Source organism: Eptesicus fuscus, chromosome 3 (genome assembly GCF_027574615.1).
Source record: "Eptesicus fuscus isolate TK198812 chromosome 3, DD_ASM_mEF_20220401, whole genome shotgun sequence".
In the NCBI taxonomy this organism is placed as follows: domain Eukaryota; kingdom Metazoa; phylum Chordata; class Mammalia; order Chiroptera; family Vespertilionidae; genus Eptesicus; species Eptesicus fuscus.
Genome location: NC_072475.1, coordinates 104,726,750 through 104,747,409, shown reverse-complemented (window position 1 = coordinate 104,747,409; position 20,660 = coordinate 104,726,750). Strand labels below are relative to the sequence as shown.

The window sequence follows — 20,660 nt, the reverse complement described above, 5'->3', positions numbered from 1 at the left end:
GCCGCACCCCGGGGGGCCGCACCCCGGGAGCCACGCCGACGCGTCTGGAGGGCTCAACCAGAAGGACGACTTCCAGGGGGCGGGGGCTGGGTGGGGGCGGGCGGGCCCCGGGCCCCGGACCCCCGGACAGGTCCGGAAAACCGGGTGCTTTCCCTTTCCCGGGCGGAGTCACCGGTGCCGGGGAGGGCGCGTGGCGCGGCCCGCTGGGCTCTCGGTGGAGCGCGGACCTGCACTGGGCACGGGACCTAGTGTGGGGCCAGGAGTAGGTTTGGGCCGCTTTGGGGACCTGCTCGCCGCCCCTGGGGGAGTAAACTCTCTTTACCAGCGGGAAGGCGAAAGCGCGGTTGAACCGAGCGCCTGTGGCTTGCCTGGTAGGCCCGGGAGGGAGTTCGTGGACAGCGTTGACTTACAGGAGACTTCGAGACCCCCTAGAAATGCCAGAAAGATGGGTGGGCTCGTGAGGCCCCAGGGAGACCGCGGGTGGCCCTCCGTGGAGCGCGCTGCGTCCTCACCGGAGATTCCCACCGAAGTTAGAGGCTTTGATGCGAGGTGTAGGCACTCGCCTCGCAGAGTGACCCGCACGTTAATTTAAGGTGCTCCGAGTTAAATTGCTTTTCATACTTGAAGCCACTGACACCAGAATAGGAGGAAGAGGCTACTTAGGTGGGATTCAGATGTTCTTTGTAGGAGAGACAGTGATAAGGAACAAGAGACAGGACGGGGTGAAGAAGGGTGCTTTCTGCTCACCATCTGTGTGACTCTGGATTTCTTTACTTTTCCGTTGCCTCAATTTCCTCAATTCAAAAGTGGAATGAAAAAAGTACCTATCTCACAGGTGGGATAGTGAGAATTAAATGAGTTTGATATGCCAATCATAAACATTGCTTAAATGTTAGTTGCTATTTAAAAAATATTGTTAGTGAGTGTTTAATATTTGATAGATCCTCCCTTTCCCCAACTGATGGACGGAGTATGACGTAAACTCCACCTGCAGCCGGACATTCCTGAACACCTTATATGGACTGTACATTGAACCACCAATCAGCACCTGCCATATACCCTAAACCCCCAATTCCTAAATCCCTAGGCCCCTAACCATGTACCTTACATGAAACCACCAATCAGCGTGGGCTGAGTGCCCTAAGCCCCGTCCCCTTTTCCTCCCCTTAAAAGGTACTCTCACCCCGGCAAGCGCTCTCTCTCTCTCTCTCTCTCTCTCTCTCTCTCTCTCTCCTCTCTCTCTCTCTCTCTCTTCCCTTTCCCCCTCCTCTGGAAGGCGGCCGGCAGGGTGATCGCCAATAAAGCCTGTGTCCTGGTATCCCATGGTCTCCGGCCCTCTGTTTCATCTTTCAATATTAATATTGATTATCAGTGAATAAAATCTGTTTAAGAAATATGCTGTTAGATGCCCGGCCTGTGTGGCTCAGTGGTTGAGTGTCAACCCATGAACTAGGAGGTCTTGGTTCCATTTATGATCAGGGCTCCATCCCAGTGGGGGGCTTGCAAGAGGCAGCTGATCAATGATTCTCTCTCATCATTGATCTTTCTGTCCCTCTCTCCCTCTCCCTTCCTCTCTGAAATCACTAAAAACATATATATATAATAAATAAAACATATAATTCCACCAATTCCATGCATGTAGTCCTAAGAAATTAAGATGAAACTTCATTTTTTCTGGACTCTAGTTTCATCTTAATTTCTTAGGACTATGTGCATGGAATTGGTGGAATATGATCTGAGTCTTTAAAAAATTGATATGATGTCATTCAATCATTCAGTAAATGTTTCCTGAGTATTTGTTATGTACAGTCCTTGTTTGGGCTCTGAGAATGGTTCTCATTCAGTTTACCTTCTAGTAACGGAGGATTTCAGATGAATAGGGGGGTGGGGGTAAAGACGTAGCAGGAGCTAAAGCACAGGGAGATAATGCATTTAGGAGTGCATTAGCTTGGGGGATGGGGATGGTGCATGGAGTCTCAATTGACCCAGTAAGACTTTTACCTCATTGACAAGGGTAACCACTGTAGGTTTTTGAACAGCACTCTAACATGGCGAGTCAGAGTTTGGAAGGGGGAATACAAAATAATAATAACTAATATTTATTGACTGCTCACTACCTACCAGGCATGGATGGTTTGTTCTGAGGATTTTGCAACAACTCTACATGACGGGTACTATTGTTCTCATCTTCATTATTATAGTTGAAACTCAGACACAGGGAGATTAATTTGCTCAGGATCACACAGCTGATAATCTTTGGGAAAAGCTCCTTAACTACTTAACTAGTCTATACCCTTTCAGTTATGTCCGACTCCTACTAATAGCCTGGTTAAGGAGTTAAGATTAGCACACTCAACACAGTCAGAAAACAGCTGCACAGCCTGAAAGTAAAGCACTGAATTTTATGGGCACACTTTACATAAATTCCTTGCTTAGCTGGTCTTCAGAGGAAAAAAATTAAATCATATTCTATTTATTCCATTTGTGCCTTTTTATATCATAAAGAACATAATAGTGACAACAGAAAAAAGAATCAGCCACAGTTTCACTTTTATTGGAGAAAATAGAGTATTTTCCACTCTTAATTTAACACCCAAGCTAGTGGAATTTATTACCAAGATTCCTTTCCTTTCCCTCCACCTCTGGCCTTTCAGTGCAGGTGTCCTCCATGCCCAGGGCTCACTAGCTCTCACTGGAGAAGTGGGACCCCACCTTGCCATGTTGACATGAGCGTTCATTGTTCCAGTCAGTGAGGAGCTAGCTAGTTGTTCAAAAGGCAATATGGTTTCAGAGGTGTTGAAACAAAGAACAGGAAAAACAATTACCTGCAGAGAGATTTGGTTTATTTTTCAAAAAATACAACTAACCCATCCACTCTTACCCTGGCAGGTGCCTCCCATGGTATGGAGAAATTTCTTCTTGCTTTCACCTTCATGACATTGCACTCCTTTGGCAGTTGTTGAAGGTAGGTGGGATGGGAGTGAACAGGCCTGCTGGTTGACCCACATTAGTGACCTCTCCGGGCTGCCAGGCTGGCCTTTCCAGTCCTTCCTTCTTCCTCCTTCCTTGGGACTTTTGATACAGAGAAAGATGGCCTTTGCACATTGGACACTGTGAGCTAGAGCACTCTCTGTCAGGCCATGCGTACTAGTGTGAGGTTTATCTGCCCTGGAGATTGCTGGGCTGTGTTTAATGGGTGACTTTGTGGCCTGGGGAGGAGGAAGTGAAAGGGGGTGGGGGGAGTCCAGCCTTTTGTCAGCTCCTGATTTGTGACTCATTTATCACATCTGTTGCATGACAGGTTGGCCTCCTTCCCCCACCCACTGCATCCCAGATTGCACAAAAGGGACATGTGCAAAGCAGGACACCTCTCCTTAACCCGCCTCCCACTCCGTACTACCCTTTAAAGACTATGGGTGTACTGAATAATCTTTCTTTCCTTAAAATGTCAGGGTGAATATTGTTTTTTTAAAACCCCTCATAGGTGAGCCCCAAATCTCACCTAGATTGCCGAGCACAATGAGAAAGGCTCCAGCTAGGCAGATAAGCTCTTGCCCTTTCTGTAACTTACAAATTGTGTGCTTTTGTAAATTGGGCAACTTCTGCCATCAGGCTAATGGTGTGCATTTTCAGAACAAAGTGTGGTTGGCTTTTTCTGTTTAGGTTTAGAGGTGACTCAGGATGGCATTGGAGCGCGCTGCGTGGGAATTTCTAATGCGGGGGAAGCTTGTGGGAAATTTGAAGGTAGCTGTGAAGCCCCCTGATAATTAGGGTAGGAACTTCCATCTTTATAAAGTACTTTTGTTTCTGGGGTAATTTCCACATGCTCTACATTTTTTTTTGAATAATTATGGGTTTTTTAATGCTAGTATTTCATGAACAACCACCATGAACCTAGTACGTACTGAGTATTGCCGCAGAGTATATATACATTTGCATTATTTTTGTATCCATACTTAGCTTCTTTAGTGCTCACCTTCTGCCAGGTACTGTGCTAAGCACTTTACATATTTTAATTCTTTTAATATTCACAATGTTTCCTATGAGGTAGATGTTTACAGACAATAGAGCTGAGGTACAGAGAGGCCAAGTGACTTGTAATAAGTAGTCTTTAGGATGGCTGCAATGAAACCTCCTCCTGCTGTCCTTCCCAGTGTGATCTCCTTCCTTCAGGTGAAAGCTGGACCTACAGACTCACTATAAATGAACAAAATATGGCCAAAGTGATGGAACATTTCCAAGATTAGGTTACAAAAAGACTAAGACTTCTATATTTCTGTCTCTGAGCCTTCTCTGTGGGTGAAGTAAGCTACCACAATGGGGGTAGCCCTATAAAGGCCAACAACACAAGGAATTAATGCCTCTGGCCAATAGCCAGCAGATACCCCAGGGCTAGCTGACAATTGGATTGCACTTGTGTGACCCTGAACAGAGGACCCAGTGACAACAGAGCTGAGCTGATACAGCAGCGGTTCTCAACCTGTGGGTCGAGACAGGTTGAGAACTGCTAGCAGGGTCGCCTAAGACCATCGGAAAACACAGATATCTACATTACGATTCATAACAGTAGCAAAATTATAGTTATGAAGTAGCAACGAAAATAATTTTATGGTTGGGGGTCACCACAACATGAGGAACTGTATTAAAGGGTTGTGGCATTAGAAAGATTGAGAACCACTGTGATATAGAAACTGTGATAATAAATGTGTTAAAAAAATTTTTTTTGTTAATCCTCACCCAAGGATATATATATTTTTTTCATTGATTTTTTTTATACAGAGTGGAAGGGAGGGAGGAGGGGGAGAAAGAGAGAGAGAGAAACAGAGAAACATTGATATCAGACACATCAGTTGGTTGCCTTCTGAACTTGCCCGACCCAGGCCTGTGATCTATCCTGCAACTGGAATTGAAATTGTGACTCTTCAGTGGGAGGGCTGACAGTCTAACCATTGAGCAACACTGGCCATGGCAATGTTTGTTGTTTTAAGCCACTAGGTTTGGGGGTAATTTGTTACACAGCAATATATAACTAATATACTTGTCCAAGGTTAAAAAGCTTGATTCTATTAAGAATTACAGATTATAGAGCCTGTACATTTTTCCTCTCTTAAATTATTTTTATTATAATGCTACTTAAGTATATAGAAACAAATCTAGGAATGCAGTTTTTATGATTATTGTTGTATACAGCTATAAAAATAAAAAATTGGAATACCAAATTTTACAAATACCCAGAATAATGTTTTTTATTACTTATTCTGATTTAAATTTATACTTTTTAAAATGATAATTTCATATAATGGAAGCTGTGCTAAATGAAGTCATTATCTGGTTTGGAAACAATGTCAGTGTCCTTCAACAGGAAAGTGAACTTTGTAAGCCATCCCGAAAAATCTTCTGCAACTTGGGAGATTAACTGCTATATGAAAAAAAAAAACAAGTTGCAACCAAGAAGCCCCCAAACAATCCCATTCCAGAAAAAGAATCAAAGTAAAGTGACAATTTCTTTACATGCTTAAAGGAGAAAGTGAACCGATGAGAGTGCTGGTTTCTGGGGAGAGGAGGATGAATGAATGTGGGGGCTTTTGCTTTGTATTTTCTGTATCTTTATAGATGTGTGTGTTTTTTGTCTTCTCTTTTTTGGGGGGTGGGGGCGTGGAAATAAGAATTTATTCTGTGTTTCTTGTGTAATTAAAAAGAAAGTGTTGTCTTTGCCTTTCTGGGGTTATTTTAGAGTAGGATTTATTAACTGTAGGGTTGGTGCCACAATGAGTGAGTGACACGTAAGAGATCGGCCAGCCAGGCAGAAGAGGTGGTCCTCGACGGACAGGCACGGAGCTTCAGTCAGGTCTGGGTCTGGGAGGTTGTGCTGAAACTGGAAATTTCATAAGAGTAACAACTCAAAGGCAGGGTGTGGGTAGAACTCGGAGACCCTGGACAGCAGGAGTTAGACAAGCTGGGCACCTGGTGCTTTAAGGGAGGTTCCTGGGACAAGCAGGAATTCAGTCCTGGGGCAGAGGTAGTTGTGGCCATCAGTCAGCTGATCAAGTGCAAATATTTATTCATTTAACAGCGTCACATTTGGAGGCCAAGGATAAAATCAAACCCAGGCTTCACATGTTGGGTGACAGTAGCCCAGAAAGGGGAATAATATTAATGATAACTCACCCTTACACAGTGCTTACTAGACACCTGACACCCTTTTAAGCACATTACATTTAGTCCCCATCACCCTTTGAGGCATGTAGTATTATCCCATTTTATAGATGAAGAAAGTAAGGATCTTGGTCACACAGCTGATACGTGGCCAAACCAGGATTTGGGTCCAGGTGACTTTAATTCCAGTATTTAAATTTAATTCCAGTATTTGTGTGCTTAACAACTTGGTTGTCCTGCCTTTTGATAAATGCCGTAATAGAGTTTGGAAAAGGGAGGGTGAAACTTGTGCTCCTGGACAAGTATGAGGGAGATATCAAGAAAAAAGCAACATTGTTTGAGTTGGGTCTTGAAGCAAGAGTAGGAATGTGAAAGCAAAGGAGGGGGGGTTAAAGAATGAGAGACAGGGAACAGTATTCATGAAGGCATAGAGCTCTTAAACCTTCTGTTTGCCCTCGGAGTCTTCTGTTCTCTTTCCTTTTAGTACCACCCCAAATTAGACCCCTGCTCTCCCCCCCTTTCTGAATTAGCTAGTGACATACAGTTATAGATCTGTCATGCAGTTCTCCCAGGACTGTTTATTCTGAGATGCCTACCTTGGTGAGACAAACAATATTTACTCCTTAGTGGAAAAATGAAGAAAGCTAGAGGGGAGAGACAGTCCCCAACACCATCTCCCCATTGTCCCTACATCCCTAGGCTTGGTCTAGATTCACCAGATGGCCTCACCCACACAGGGCCCAACACAGAATGTGGGCCACTGAGAACCAGCAAGATTGACCTAACCTTGAGGCCTCAAATAATACATTCCTCTCCTTCAGTGTCAGTTTTGTCAGACTAAAAGTCCAATGGCAGGCTGTCATCAAGTCTGAGAAAAAAGATGGTGCAATTAAAGGGAGAATCTGACTCCTTAATGGAAAGCAGGTGATTTTTAAAATTTGTCTCTATGGCTGTCTGTGCTACAGAAATTCATAAAAGGGAGACAAGCCTGTGCAAGTATCTTTCTCCCCAGTTTTCCTCCTTCCCCTTCACCTTTCTTGGACTTGGTGAGTGGCCTCATCATTGCCCCTGTGTGCCTGGCTAGGACTCAGGGAGCAATTCTCACTTCCCCTCCCACTGGCTCAGCTTAGATCTGTCTCAGCTCCCACAACCTGCCCCTCCTCCGTCCCTGCCGCCCTGCCTTTCCTGAGGACAGCGTAAATCACGGGACTCTGCCTCCTGCCGCCTTGTCACCGGCCTTCCTCCTCCAGTACCTTTTTTGCCATCTCTAAAGTACAAACATAAATAACCCTGGCAACGGAGTGGCTGGATGCCCTGGAGTGAGTAATGGCATGTAAACCACCTCCCTTATTGTTGTATCCACCATGTGTGAAATAAAGTAAATGCTTGCTGACCGTGAGACCCGCCTCGGGTGGGTTAGCCTGGCTGTTTGGCTTGCACAGGTGGGACTTACTTCAGACCAGTCCAGAGGGTTCACATGGAAAACAGGGTCGGCCGTGCTAGCGGGCCCTGACATTGGAGTCAGGAACCACAAAGCCTCCAGGAAGAGGACGATTGTACTCTCCAGTTCTTTCTCATAAAGAGTTTTTATTTTCTTCCTTTCTGCACCCTGGCTCTCAGTGCTGCCCACAGCACAGGGGCAGCCCGCACTATTCCAGGTCCCTCCCCTGTGGGTTAGGAGGCTGTGGCCAGACCAGCTTCAAGCCCGGATATGAGGAGAAAGTCTGACCATTCCCAGTCCAATCAGCTCAGTGTAGGCAGGTGGCTCACTCAACTCAGTCTGGCTTCTAGGGCTCCTCCCTCACTTGTTGGGGTGGAAAGAACTTTGAGAAGAGGAGTTTGGGGTTGGCCAGATGCTACAGAAGTTGCCTACTGTGTCTTATAAGAAAAGACATGATCTTTGTCTTCTCAGCAGTTAAGCCTCATTGGGAAAATTGAGTGCCGAGTTAGAGTTATTTCAAACCAATGTAAAAATCTTTGTTTTTGTGGACAGAACTTGGAGTTTAGGAAAGCATAGGGCTTTGAGTTTTGGGGAGAATGGTAATTTCAAATGAGAATAATTGAAGGAGCATAGATTCCTAACAGGAGTGAATGAGGGCAGTAAAGACTTCTCAGGGTAGATTAGATTTTGAATGATGGAAGTTGGGATTAGGTGGGTAGAGCGGGAGCATTTATTGGAGGGATTTGAATACCAAATAAATAAGCTTAGACTCGCCTCATTAAGGATCAGGAATTGGGATAGTTGAATGGAAACTGGGTGTGTTCTGGAATCAGATACTCCTTGATTTGAGCCTGTCCCTTCCCGTGTTTTATGGGACTTGGGAAGGTTCCTTAACTCTAGAACCTCAGGGCCCTCAACTAGAAAGTAGGGATAACAGTACTGGCCTATAGTAGGTATCTGTTGTTTTGTCTGCCCAGCATCCATTCCCATTCCTAATAAATGCTTCTCAGTGTCATGAGGGTGGTGGACCACTCTGGGTGGCTTGGGTAGGATTGATCCCACCTCCCAGCGTGGAGATGGACACATATCCCTGGCCAGGGCTACCCTTACAGCACCTTCCTCAGGACACTTTACTTCCACCTGTTAGAAATTGTAGTTCATATACAGATGTGTGATAACTGGATCGAATGGTGCTCCCTTACATGTGTATTCTACCTAACCTGCCCAGCTGTGCAAAGGTGCTCTGACCTGGGCCAATTAAAAGCAGTCTATCCTCTTGTCCCAGATCAGGGAAAGGGAAGTTACCCAAGCTAGACTGATGGGAGATAGTTGTACCACATAAAATTCTGTCTGACAGTAATGCCAACACATTGGGAAAAACTGCTGAGAGATGGAAAGAAGCATAAATGCATCATGTGAGCTATTTGATCCAGATGTGCCTAAAGCTATGGAGTTATCTCTGGAATTTATCAGTTAATAATTGTTGAGGGAGACTGTCCTTCCTACGTCCCTCTTACTTGTATACTTCATGTTGGGTGTGCTAAGAACACAAGGCCCTGACCACTTTTATTGGGCCATTTCTCATAGTTATGTTCATAGCAAACCATCTTGAAGGATGAGGTGATGTCTGCCTACAGGATAAAGAGCAGGTTTTCTTACTGTTTGCCAGACAACGGATGGATTTCCCAAGCTCAGTGTTCCTCAGCTGTGATGAAAACCTACTGTGTGCAGAGCATCCATCTAAGTCAGTGGTCGGCAAACTCATAGTCAACAGAGCCAAATGTCAACAGTACAACGATTGAAATTTCTTTTGAGAGCCAAATTTTTTAAACTTAAACTTCTTCTAACGCCACTTCTTCAAAATAGACTCGCCCAGGCCGTGGTATTTTGTGGAAGAGCCATACTCAAGGGGCCAAAGAGCCGCATGTGGCTCGCGAGCCGCAGTTTGCCGACCACGGATCTAAGTCATACTAAGTCACCTCTGAAGGGCTAAGGGTTAAGGGAACCTAGGTAACTATGCTGGTACTCATGCTGCTTGTTATGCCATAAGTAGATCCAGGAGTTTTGTGTTCTCTGCCAGCATTCATGAAATAGTAACAGGCTAACTTACTAGCTAATAAGTAAGGTAAAATTCATACCAGACCAGGCAATAATCCTCTCTTCATTTTTGTTTCTTAATCTAGAAAGAATTGAGATACTGCCACTTGCAACAAGAAATTCTCATAAAGTGCCTTCCTCATCAGTTGAGATAATATATGAGAAAACTTCAAATCTATGCTGGGCTGCCAAGTATGTGTGGTCCTAATATAGACTGTTTTATTAAATAACTTGAGCTTTAATTGACATACAATAAACTACATATATTTAAAGTGTACAATTTGGTAAGTTTTGACTTATGTATGCACCAGTGAAACAACTATGCTAATGATAGTTGCCACAACTATGATAATAAACCTAAAGATAGATTATTTTTCCTTTTATTGTTAAGTTCTCACTGAGATCACCCATTCTTTCCCTAATGTCCTTGAGCATCCTTATAACCATTGTTTTAAACTCTGCATCTGGTATTTTGGTTGCTTCCATTTCATTTAATTCTTTTTTGGGGATTTCTCTTGTTCAGTTTTTTGGCGAAGTTTGACACACCAAGCTCAAAAGGTTGCCCATCACTGAATTAGCATATTACCCTTTTATTATTATAGATATTTCTTTGTCTCCGAATTTTGTCTGCCTTTTTGTGTTTAACTCTGAGCTGATACAGCAGCGGTTCTCAACCTGTGGGTCGCGACAGGTTGAGAACCGCTAGCAGGGTCGCCTAAGACTATCGGAAAACACAGATATTTACATTATGATTCTTAACAGTAGCAAAATTACAGTTATGAAGTAGCAACGAAAATAATTTTATGGTTGGGGGTCACCACAACATGAGGAACTGTATGAAAGGGTCGCGGCATTAGAAAGGTTGAGAACCACTGTGCTAGAGTGTCCTTTGGGTGTGCTGGTTTTGTGGCTAGTTTAGGTCAAGCTTTGGTGAGGTTTGAAGCCCTCCATTGGTTGTGTTAATTCTGGGCCCACTTCGACAGGGTTCCAGTGCAGGTTGGTGTCAGATGTGTCAACGACCTTGGGCTACCTGTCTGGAGCTACCACGTTATTCACTGATTATGGCTCTGTCTACTGGGCTTGGTGTGCATGGGAGGTGCCACCAAGCTGTGTATAAGGTTCAGCTTCCTGCAGCCCTGAGATGGGGACAGATCAATAAAAGGTCCAAGGCTCTCTGAAGTAGATGTCCACCTGTCAGCTACTTTGTCAGCCCCTGAGGTTGCCTGGATTTCCTCCAGAGACTTTTGAAAAAAGACTGTAGATGGACCCAAGTTGGCTGTGCCCCACTGCTTCTTCCACTCTGTGCAAGCTAAGTCAGGAGGATCAACCAGCTCAGGAGACAGGGCTAGTGGGTCCCCTACTTGGGGGCAGTGTGGTCAGGTGCTCAGTGGGCAGAATGTGGCCCCTACTCCAGAGCCATACCACTTAGCCTCTGCTAGAGTTTCCAATTCTAGCTCCCCTGGAGGAGCGCACCACAGATTCAGGTTGGGTGCGACCAGCTGTCCCCACTGTAGGAGCAAGCTCAGCAGGGCAGGCCCCCAGGACTTGGAAAAACAGATCAAGACAGTCCTTCTTTGGGGGTGGCACTGGGCTGAGCTGGCAGGAGGGGAGTGAGTTCTGCATAGTTGTGCCTGCTCTAGTCCTGGACCCCTGAGGAAAGATGCATTTAGAAGGTCCTCGCTCTGAGTGGTGTTCCCTCCTCCCCACAGATCTGAGCTCAGCAGGATGGGGCCACCAGGACTTGGAAAAATATAACAAAACAGTCTCCCATTGGAGTGGTGCTGGCTGAGCCTGCAGGCGGGGGGAATACTGGCCCCCATTCCAAAGCCTTGCAGTTTAATGTCTCTCTGAGTGTCTGCCAAAAGTTTCTCCAGAAAAAGAGCAGACCAAAGGTCCCAATTGGGTGCAGCCAAGAGTCCTTTCTGCTGGACTCAAGCTTGGCAGGGTGGTGCCACCGGGATTTGGAGGACTGGGTTAGCGCACTCCCTAGGCTGGTGCTGTAGGAATAGGAGTGACCAACGCTGGGAAGATGGTTCCTGAGGGCAGTGTAGGATGTTGACTCAGCACAGGCACCTCAAACGCTGACCCTCCAGATCTCTCTTCAGGGCCACGCCATCCAGGTCTTCTCTTTATGACTCTGTATGCCTTGAGTTGCCTGCCCTCTACTGGAGCCTCAATGGACTGCAGAGACCAAGCTCTTGTGCATTGGCCCTTTAGGAGAGCACCTGGGTTTCTAGCAGACTCGCCCCTCTTCCTGGCAGAAAGAGTCCTCCTGATTTTCACTGCCAGACACTATGCAGGCACCACCTCCTGGCCCTGGTGCTCTGGGTTGGGAGTACTGGTGAGGGGTAGTACGTGCTTCTCAGTTGAGACTTTTGCTGCCAAGCTAACCTTCCAGCTTCTCAGTTACTGCACATGGGTGCAGGGGTCAGCCCTCTTTGTGTCTCCGCCCTTCCTACCAGTTTCTATGTAGTTTCTTCTATAAATCCTGGGGTATAATACTCCAGTTCAGCTGTCTTTTAGTTGGTCATTCAGGTTGATTGCTCTATAATTTAGCTGTAAGTATGTTTTGGCGCCAGGAGGAGGTGAGTGTAGCTTCCACCTATCCTCAGCCATCTTGAAAAACCTCCCATGACATTTAAATAACCTAGTGGATCTATGTGGCTTCAGTCAGCCATGGCATCAAAGCACTAATGCTCATTTTCCCAGCATATCCTGTGCTAAAAGCATGATCCGAAAATCCAGCAAACAATGTTTCCTCTATCCTATATAATAAACAGGTAACATGCAAATTGACCATCACTCCAACACACAAGATGGCCGCCACCATGTGGTCAAAGATGGCTGCCACAAGATGGCCAGCAAGGGAGGGCATTTGGGGGGTTCAGGCCTGCAGGGGAGGACAGTTGGAGGGGACCCAGGCCAGCAGGGGAGGGCAATTAGGGGTGACCAGGCTTGCAGGGGAAGGCACTTGGAGGTGACCAGGCCTGTAGGGGAGGGCAGTGTGGGGGGACCAGGCCTGTAGGGGAGGGCAGTTGGAGGCGACCAGACCAGCAACGGAGGGCAGTTAGGGGTGACCAGGCCAGCAGGGGAAGACAGGGGTGACCAGGCTGGCAAGGAAGGACAGTTAGGGGTGACCGGGTTGGCAGGGGAGGGCAGTTGGGGATGACCAGGCCTGCAGGGGAGGACAGTTAGGGGTGACCAGGCCAGCAGGGGAGGGCAGTTAGGGGCGACAAGGCCAGCAGGGGAGGACAGTTAGGGGCAATCAGGTCAGCAGGGGAGCAGTTAAGCATCGATCAGGATGGCAGGGGAGTGGTTAGGGGGTGATCAGGCTGGCAGGCAGAAGCGGTTAGGGGCAGTCAGGCAGGCAGGCAGGTGAGCGGTTGGGAGCCAGCAGTCCTGGATTGTGAGAGGGATGTCTGACTGCCCTCGAGGGGTCCCAGATTGGAGAGGGTGCAGGCTGGGCTGAGGAACACACACAAACCCCCGGGCATGAATTTCGTGCACTGGGCCTCTAGTCAAATAATAATTAAAAGGTTATATCTCAGGAGCTTGGGAAATATTGTGGCTTCCTTAGGAAATGGCTGTGGAAAGACTTCCCACTGAGGCTTGACCGTAGGTGGTATGGAAATGAATGTAGCAGCCGTGAAAATGTGCACAAATCCCAGATCCTGGGCCTCAGTGAAATGTAATGAGCACCTGGTAGACCCTAACATTTTAGAGCCTGGAGAATTGCACTTTGGGGAGTTGTAAGCAGTTTATGCTTCCTAGGGCAGAGCTTACAATTTGTCTTTGGGGGCTACATCAATGAGTCATTTGGTGCACGGATCAGAAACAGACATTGGCTGATTTTAGCAAAAGGGGCTACATTGGTAGAACCTGGGGTAGCTCAGAGACCTGGATAAAAATGGATGATGGGTGGTCTTTGATAGAACTAGGAATCAGGTGGCAAGAGTTACCAGATAGCCTCTTTGGGTAAATGATTCATTTCCAACCTCAAAGTCATTCAGCTCAAGGTTTGAATTCCAGGAAAGAATGTTTGGATTCCAGGGAAAGACCTATTTCTAACAGGTCTTCCACTCAGGCCTGGAGGAAGTGCCCTCTGATTTGCAATTCCACCATGGTTGCTGGCCATGGGGCTAGATGGTCAAAATCAAATTCTGATGCTGATTCCAGAAGGTAGGGGCACAATGCCAAGTAGTACTTCCTTTTGTTCCAGGAAGGACTACTTCCCCTGACCTATCTACTGTTTGGAGGACAGGATTTAACCAGACCTGGGTGAAATTCCAGGGAAGAGCATTTGATCATGTAAGATTGGGTCAGATGTTCCCTTTTGGTCCAGGGTCATTGCTGCAATCAGCTTGTTACTTAAAGAGGCAACCGTGCAACCTTGTTTTGGACCATACGATTGTAGATGTTGTTTGGTGGCCTGTCCAGCCCTCCGTTACTGGGATGACATGCCTATGCCCCAGGTGCAGTGAATTGCTTTCAACCAAAGGAGCCTTCTTTGGAAATGACTAGGAGATTATGCCACACATCCTAAGCAGCCTGCAGCCAATGATGGACTGATTAAGAATTCCAAAGCCAGAACCTCTTGCCTCAATACGGGATGACTCTGTGGTAGGATCAGGCTGAGCCCTCGTCTTTGCCTAACTTCTTCCCTCTGCTGTACATGGCTTCCTTTACTTCCTTCAAGTTTTACTGAAAATACGCCCTCAGTAAGTCACTGGCACGAGAATCCCCATTTGAGACTGTAGAGAACCGAACCTCAGACAGCCATAAGCAGAAGTCAGTGGGAGTGCCCTTCTGGGGACAGCATTTACCTTGAACATCGATTGCTGTGATGTCTGAAGCTAGAGCTCCTATCTTGTGGCTAAGAGGCAATAGACACAAAGAAGTGAACAGGAGAGTCCCAGAGCTAGTGCGAGCAGCTCCTACCTCCAGGGTTTTATATCTGAGAAAAAGAAATCCTATTTGCTTAAGTCACTTTAGGTCAGTGTTTCTATTATTTATAACTGAACATATTGCCATCTGGTTTCGTTGTTGTAGGAATTTAATAGAAAATAAAGAAACTACCGTAGCAAACACTAAAAAAATTGGTAATTTGCCCTGGCCAGTGTTGCTCAGTGGTTAGAGTGTCGGCCCACTCTCCGAAGAGTGGTGGGTTTGATTCCTGGTCAAGGGCATACACCTGGATTGCAGATTCGATCCCCAACCTCCAGGGATCGTGCGGGAGGCATGTGCGGGAGGCACGTGCGGGAGGCAACTAATCAATGTGTCTCTCTCACATCAATGTTTCTCTCTCTCTCTTTCTCTAAAAATTAATGGAAGAAATATGCTTGGGTGAGGATTAACAAAAATAAGTAAAGTTTTAAAATGGTAATTTTACTTTCCCAAATTAATGTTTCTGGTTGGAGTTTGTAGGGGCCAAGTGAAATGACACAATGCCTTTGCATCCTTTCTGGGCTGCTTATATCTTGAACCAATGCCCTGAATAAGAGGGGGATAACAATGATGGGACATGGGACGGAGCACTGGGTTTTGTCTTTCCCTTTTTACATTTCAGTGGTAGATGATCTTGTGTGTTGGGAGTGTTGACCCATCTCACTGCTTTTATATCCCTAAAATATGAAGGAAAAATACCTTTGCATTTTATAAAAATGTGTTATTATTTTGGACTTAAACTGGCTAACCCTTCTCATCCTATCTAATAAAGAGGGAATATGCAAATTGACCGTCACACCACCGCAAAGATGGCGCCCACAGTGGAGGTGGGGTTTCTGTAACACAAGATGGCTGCACCCAAAGTGGAAGCCGAGTTCCCATAATGAGCCTTAAGGAGCAATCAGCAGGGAACAGGCTGCGTGGCGCTGGGCCAGGGCCAGAGGACCTGAGGCTGCGCCCCTCACCCGGCACCGGGTCGGGGCACCTGAGGCTGTGCCTCCTGCCCAGCGGGGCTTGATGGGGGACCTGAGGCTGCACACCCCACCATGCGTGGCTTGACGGGGGACCTGAGGCTGTGCCCCTGCCCAGGGGGCTTGATGGGGGTGGGGCCGGCTGGGTCTGGATCTCACCCAATGGGGGTGGGGCCTGCTGGGTCTGGGTCTTGCGTGATTTTGAGGCGCCGCAGGTGGACGGGGACTTGGCTCTGGGTCCCGCGGCATGCCCCAGATTCTGACAGGAGGAAGATTTTCATATACATTTTACTAATTTTCTTTGATCTCTGACACTTCTATTATAGAGAAAGGGCAAATAGCAATCCTACCTTATAATAGAGAAACATGCAAATTGACCGCACCTCCGCTATGCCCATGATTGGGCCTGCGAGAGGCTGGGGACGGGACTCCAGGTGGCCTATCCGGCTGTTGAGAAGACCAAGATGGCGGCGTCCAATCCTCTTAGTTCCGGGGGTCCCGGGGGCGATCGCCACCCGGGGGGGCATGTCCGGTCCGAGCCAGGCGCTGCCAGGGGTCCCGGGCAGCCATCGCCACCCTGGGGGGGGCGAGTCCGGGCCGAGCCAGGCGCTCCCGGGGGATCTGGGAGCCATCGCCACCCTGGGGGGGGGGGGGGTGGCAGGACTCACCCAGCCCCTCCCAGGGTCCCTGGGAACATTGCAGGCATGTGGTTGCTGAGACCCAGACCAGGCCTCTGGCCACAGATTCATAGCTTTGCGGAGACCTAGGGCAGGGATCTGCCTCATCTGCAGAGAGACAGAGGTTCTGCAGTGCCCCCAAGATGTGGGTGGGCCCAGCCAGGGGTCAAGGGGCATGGAAGGACTCCTGGCAGAGGGGCAAGGACCCTCACCCCTGAGGCGGGGGTTGAGGGGTGGAGCCACCTCAGTGAAGGGGTGCTGCACTGCAGGGTACTGGACTGACTGACGTGATTCAGAGAAGCTCCCAGTGCTAATGGGCCTCGCTCATGCGGCCTTCACACTTCAGAGGCAGTGACTACTGCTCCTGCCTTCACCCAAAAGCAAGCTCGCTACACCCTGCCCCATAGCAGAGCATGCCTAGGCAGTGAGTGGGAAGCCTTCCACCTGCTTCGGAGAAGGGGGGGCAGTAAAGAATAGGGGGAGAGGAAAGAATGTGGAGCATCCGCAATGAAGAGGTGCTTGAGAAAGAGGCTGGGAAGCCTGACTGGAAGGTTTGTTCTGTTTGCTGGGCCGCAGCATGGCTCTGAGGGCTTCCTGAGTCAAGTTCCACAGCCAACTGGAATTGGCCTCAGTTTCCTGGTCTGTAAAATGGATGAAGTGTGTCCCAGTGCTTTCACTGAGCTTTGATGGCCAATTGAGATACTATATAAAGAAAATGAGGGAAGAAGTGAGAAAGAAAAGGAAGGACAAAAAAACACAAAAGAAAGATTGAAAGTAACCTGTAAACCCATTATCCCTTAAATAGGGAATATAGTCAGTAGTGTTGTAATGATGGTATGATGCCAGGTGGGTACTAGAAATATCGGGGAACACTTTGTAAAGTATATGATTGTCTAACCACTATTCTGTAACTAATATAAAACCTGAAACCAATACAAAATAATGTTGAATGTAAAGAAATGAAAATTGGAGTGAAATTTTTATAAATTTCAAAGTTTAAATAAAAGCTGTAAAGGAAGGAAGGGGAGAATAAAAAGTGTTTTTCATTTTGCCACTTCATTAAAAAGACAGTTGTCTTTATGTGGTGCTTTTATACTTTTCTAAGTCATTATCTCATTTTAATTTCCGGGCAACTTAAAGACAAGATAAGTATTCCCTCCACTATTCAAAGAAAGGAAATCTTGGTGTCTGGTCCTAATGATTCAATCGTCAAGCCCTTATTGTAAAGCAGGGTTAGTTAAATTTTCTGTGCAGGGTCATATCTATACTAATAAAAGCCTTGGGGGTGATCAGGCCAGCAGGGGAGGGTATTTGGGGGCAATCAGGCCCGCAGAGGAGCAGTTAGGGGTCAATCAGGCCAGCAAGGAAGCAGTTAGGGGGCAATCAGGCAGGTAGGTGAGCGGTTAGGAGCCAGCAGTCCCGGATTGTGAGAAGGATGTCCAACATCCCCCAAGGGGTTCCATATTAGAGAGGGTGCAAGCTGGGCTGAGGGACACCCTCCCCAGTGCACGAATTTCGTGCACCGGGCCTCTAGTGTTGAGTATAATCCTCTGCGCTGTGTTCATTTATTTCTACATAATTTCTGCGGATCTGTAGCTAACCCAGCTTTCCCTACAAGGCAGGTGCACTGAGGGTCCTCTGAAGTTTTGCTAAGTTTTGAACACGTATTTCTTCCCTAGTCACAGTTATTCTTTGGTTTTGCAGGCACCACACATACACTAGAAAGAGTTGCTTCTTCTAAACCAAATGCACGAGGAGAAATAAAATAAGGGAAAGGCGGACTGCCAGGTTTTGTTAGATTATGACACATGGACCCTCTGCTTTCCGTGACTGACTGAATGTCGTCTAGATGTGACTTCTTAATTAAACTTCTTCACCTGCCTCTCCCCCTCCTGCTTCTTGAAAACCAGGAAGGAGCTTTCATTACTTAAAACAAATTGGGTTTTCCTTGTTGGAAATAGACAGCAATCTTCTCAAGCTAAGAGAGAATTTGGGCACCTGATCCATAATCATCTTAATCTAAAGGACACCCCTCCACACACACACACACATTATTAAGGACAAGAGTCTCTGAATGTGTGTAGAAGGGAGGGCAACAGAGGGGAGAACATAGGGTAGAAAGGAGAGGCCACGAGTCACTGCATTTGATGCCTCTGTTTTCTCCCTGGGTTGTCAGGAATGATTTATTTAACGGTTTTGATTTAGAAGACTTTAGTGTCTTTTTTATTACTGACTGTTCCTAGGCCTCTTATATTTCCATCAAGCTATTGACATTCTGTCAGAATCAATAGCAGGCAAAGGTCTCTTTCTTGGATATGAGCATGGTATATTCTCCCTGGGATCAGAGATGAAGAATTATAGCTGTTTAGAACCAAGAGAGACTTTGAGAGATGAGCTTCCATCCTAACTTTATGTTGGTCTATAGACTCTGTAGCTGGTTAGTGGCAGAGCTGAGACAAGGACCCAATTCTTCTTTGAGTAAATCCATTGGTTTTTGCTGTATTCTATGCTTACATTCACTCATTTTTTTTCATTCACTATTTATTGAGTGTCTGTTTTAGATACAGTGCTTGGCATGGGGGAAAGAGCAACACAAACATGTTTCCTGTGTTAGGTACCTCCTCCAGTAGAGATGATAAGAATATTATCTTCTTATGATCTCCAGTGGAGGAGACACCTAATTACTCATGCAGTAGCACAAAGGGAGGAACCCCATCCCTTTGGTTGGGGAAATAAGGGAGAAATTCCTGGAGGAAATGATGTTTAAACTAAAAACTGATGAGCAAGTAAAAGTTTACTAGGGAAAAGGTGGCGGGAGTCTCAGGAAAAGCAAAGAGTACATGCAAAGGCCTCAGACAGAAGAGAATGGTGCACTTGAAGAACCGAAAGAAATTCAGAGTGGAATCGGTAAGGCTCACTCTCAGTGCCATGTGGACAAGGGGCTGGAGTTGGGCAAGAATGGGGAAGAGAGACCAATGAGGGTGGTGGCTTGGACCAACTTTGTTGCAGAGAAGTGAACAGGTTTCAGAGGCATGCCTGTGATGGAAGGACCATGAGAGGTGGTGAGCTCAAGGGGTGCCGTATCTGGGAAGGGCCCCTGGGCAGAGGATGAGGTCTAAGTGTAAAGATGGAGATGATGGTTATATTGATACTGAAGTGCCTTTTGGACTCACACATATCTTGAGTTGACATTCTAAGTAGAGACTTATTATGGGCTGAAGTGCATTCTCCCCAACTTCATATATTGAAGTAGTAACCCCTAGTACCTCAGAACATGACTTTATTTGAAGATAGGGCCTTTAAAGATGTGATTAAGTTAAATGAGGCTATTATGGTGGGCCCTAATCTACTCTGACTGGTGTGCTTATAAGAAGAGGAAATTTGGACATACAAAGAGAAGCCTGGAATGTGCACACACAGAAGAAAGACCATGTGAGAATGCAGTGAAAAGTTTGGCTCTCTGTAAGTCAAAGAGGGAGGCTTCAGAAGATGCCAAACCTGCTGACACCTTGATCTTGGACTTCCTGCCTCTAGAACTGTGAGACAATCAATTTTATTTATTTATTTTTTTAATCCCCAAAGATGTGCTTTTATTGATTTTAGAGAAAGGGGGAGGGAAGAAAAGAGAGAGAAACAGATCTGTTGTCTCCCATACAAACCCCAACCCGGTATCAAACCTACAACCTAGGTATGTACCCTGCCTGGGAATTGAACCCGCAGCCTTTTGGACGATGCTCCAACCTACTGAGCCACCCAGCCAAGGCATAAATTTGCTTTTTATAAGCCACTCAGTCTGTAGTATTTTGGCAACTCTAGCAAACTAATACAATGCCTCAAACAAGTTAATAATTAATCTCCTTTTCAACTAATTATCTTTAAGTGGAGATATCCATAGGCAGTTGGATATAGGCTTACACAGGAGAGGGCCTAAAGTTAGCCCTTTTTTTAAAAAAAGTTTTAAAAAAAATATATTTTACTGATTTTTTACAGAGAGGAAGGGAGAGGGACAGAGAGCCAGAAACATCGATGAGAGAGAAACATTGATCAGCTGCCTCCTGCACACCCCCTACTGGAAATGTGCCTGCAACCAAGGTACATGCCCTTGACCGGAATCGAACTTGGGACCTTTCAGTCCGCAGGCCGATGCTCTATCCACTGAGCCAAACCGGTTTTGGCTAAAGTTAGCCCTTTGACGTCCTCAGCCCACTGACATAACTGAGGTCGAGAGGGTGGGCACCAACAGTGCGTGAGTGGAGAAGTGAGGCCTGAATACTGGGGAAGGCCATCATTTCAGGACCAGTCAAGAGGAAGGGGAAACCCAGATCCCTGTGTTCAGAGAGCCCAGGGAAGGGCGTGAGCAAGGATGTGAAGTTG

General features: G+C 46.6%; 1 long non-coding RNA gene and 1 other non-coding gene across 2 annotated transcripts; one reads left to right on the top strand and one right to left on the bottom strand.

The window, feature by feature from the left end:
- The first annotated feature begins 163 nt into the window (after positions 1-163).
- Positions 164-10,005, top strand: LOC129148617 (uncharacterized). Its single transcript, XR_008555613.1, has 3 exons — positions 164-593; positions 2,890-2,965; positions 9,781-10,005. It is a non-coding gene; the product is annotated as an uncharacterized LOC129148617 (long non-coding RNA).
- MIR9286 (microRNA mir-9286) lies at positions 1,632-1,715 on the bottom strand. Its single transcript, NR_129011.2, is given in 1 exon segment — positions 1,632-1,715. It is a non-coding gene; the product is annotated as a microRNA mir-9286 (primary transcript).
- Positions 10,006-20,660: the final 10,655 nt, after the last annotated feature.